The sequence below is a fragment of the Neopelma chrysocephalum genome, unplaced genomic scaffold (assembly GCF_003984885.1).
Source record: "Neopelma chrysocephalum unplaced genomic scaffold, ASM398488v2 Primary Assembly neopelma1_61b, whole genome shotgun sequence".
NCBI lineage: Eukaryota > Metazoa > Chordata > Aves > Passeriformes > Pipridae > Neopelma > Neopelma chrysocephalum.
This window is the reverse complement of record NW_020897717.1, coordinates 10723042-10725440: the sequence shown is the minus strand read 5'-3', so window position 1 is coordinate 10725440 and position 2399 is coordinate 10723042.

The window sequence follows — 2399 nt, the reverse complement described above, 5'->3', positions numbered from 1 at the left end:
CCTGGGCCTTGCATCTCCCACTGCCCACAGGGATCCCAGGCTAGGGAGTTCAGGCCCCCAGTAAATGCCAGTTCCATGTGAGAGAGGCATAGAAACAGAAAATTCCTTGAAAACTCAATGAGAAGGCAGTGGTGGCACAGTGAAGTTTAAAGCCTGGGTTGCACCCCACAGTAATCGATGAAATTCCACACCAATTAAAGGACAAAAATACTAGACATGACAAATCTGAGCCCACAATGCAGTTTGAGGGGAAAAAAATCTATCACAGCATGTGAAGAAAAACTGGGGTGGAAATAAATGACAGTGTGGTTAGCAAAGGAAGTCATAAAATCATGGTTTATACTTGTAAGGGTAGGCTTTATGATCAATTCCTACACTCAAACAAGGAGAGGAATAAGCAAATGTCAGCTTGATATTTTAACTTAAATTTTAAGTGAAATTTATCTAGAGATATAAAACCCATTGGGAGGTTCCACACCCTATTTAAACCTAATTTTTTTTGGAAGAACATATGGATAAAGTTAAAACATGCTCAAAAATTATATTTTGAAAATGCAGTCAGTTAAGGGACTAGCCTAGGAATAAACTGCTTGAAGTTATATGGCCACTTCTTCACTTGCATGCCTTGAAAATTAAAGGTTTATTCCTCTAGCCATATCATAGAGCTGAATTGAACAAAGCTATGAAGATGCCTTGGCCAGACAATGAAGTGTTTTGGAGGAATGACTTCTCTATCACAAGGCCCTATTGCTGTCACAGAGAAATTCAGCTGTGCTAGGCTTCTGGGGCTAAGTGGCTAACCAGCACAGCATGTTAAGTTTGGGTGGGGAATTACAAATACTTCTGTAATGTGTTCTGAATATCTTAGCACAGACGCTTCTACAGTGTGTTTTGCCCTACAGCCTAAGGGAAAGGGAAGATTAAAAAGCAGCTGAATGTCACCAAGCCCTAGACCTTTGTGCTTTCTTTATGCTTTGTAATCTGGCTGTAGTTCAGGTTTCTTCTTGGGCTCAAGAAGAGACACACTTTCGAGTTTCTGCTGAGTCTTCTCCTTTCATGGAGTATATAACAGGAAATAAAAAATGTTCAGGTGTGCTGTCAGGCAGAGAAGGAAATTGAACTTCTCTATGTCCTGGTGGAGTCCTAGCTGTTAAAATACTGGATAAGAGAGAGAGGCGGGATATTTCTTTTCTTATATTTGGAAGGAAGACTGACACTCCCTACTTAAACCCTCAGCTTTTGAAATAAAAACTTAAGTCAGAGAGGGTTTGAGGCTGTAGATCCCACTTGGAAACCATACCCTTCAACCTACCCCTGTGGAAAGACGGTGTAGAAGCCTGCGCCTGACTTCAGTGTTTCCTACAGGCCATTTTGAGTTGCTGCTCATTCAGGCAGCTGACTGAAAGATCACTGTTCTGCATGCCTGATGCAATCACATTTTATAAAAAAATCTAACTGTTTAAGTAGTCAAGGACTGTAAATTGCACAGCAACGGGCCACGTGTCTTAAAGAAATGGCACTGTAAGCATTGTGCATATAAATGCTTCCGTGGCCCAACTTGCTTAGATCACTTTGGAAAAACACCTCTGAGGCTCCTAAATCACGTTTATCTCTCAGTGTATAAATACCATTAAATTTAAGTTTTTCCTCTTCTTAAATAAAACATAACCATCATTGGCATTTGTCATTCAATTAATGAAATTCCATCTGGGAAGAAGTAATGCAAGAAAATCAGCTGTGCATTGTTGCCTTCTCTGACAGCTGCAATTCTCAAACACTTCCACTAGATGCCTCTATTGTTTTTAAAGTAAACCTCCAAAATGTAATTCCTGTTTAGCTTAACCATTTAAGGCATATTAAGACCTTTTCTCTTGATGTTGCAACTGAAGTACATGATTTGCAATCACTAAAAAAAAAATCCCAAGCTCATTTCAAAGCACACATCACATCAGCTTTATACAATATAAATGCACAAAGCAACTTCATGTTGCTAGTTTCTATGATCTTTTTATTCATTCATAAAAAACCCCAACAACCTGTCAAAAGAGGGTCGCACGTGGCACTGTGCAAAAAGTAGATATGAGAATTAAATATACATGCTTCCAAGTGATGATTGCACAGTTTAGGAAATAAGGAGGCCTGTGCAGTGGGTTATTGGCTGTCTTGTGGTGCACATTGTAATTCAATCTCTTTAATTGCAACAATTCAAGCTAAGAGTACAAGGAAGGGTTTCTTACCCACTTTTTTCCACTTGGATATTAGTATAGTTTTCTTATGGAACATCGTGTTTTCTGGCTAAGCAGCTAATTACTCCAGGGAAAAGAAGGCAAATTCTGCCGTATAAATTGTATTCAGAGTCACCTCCCAATGTTACATTTGCCCTTAAGCTACTGAAAATA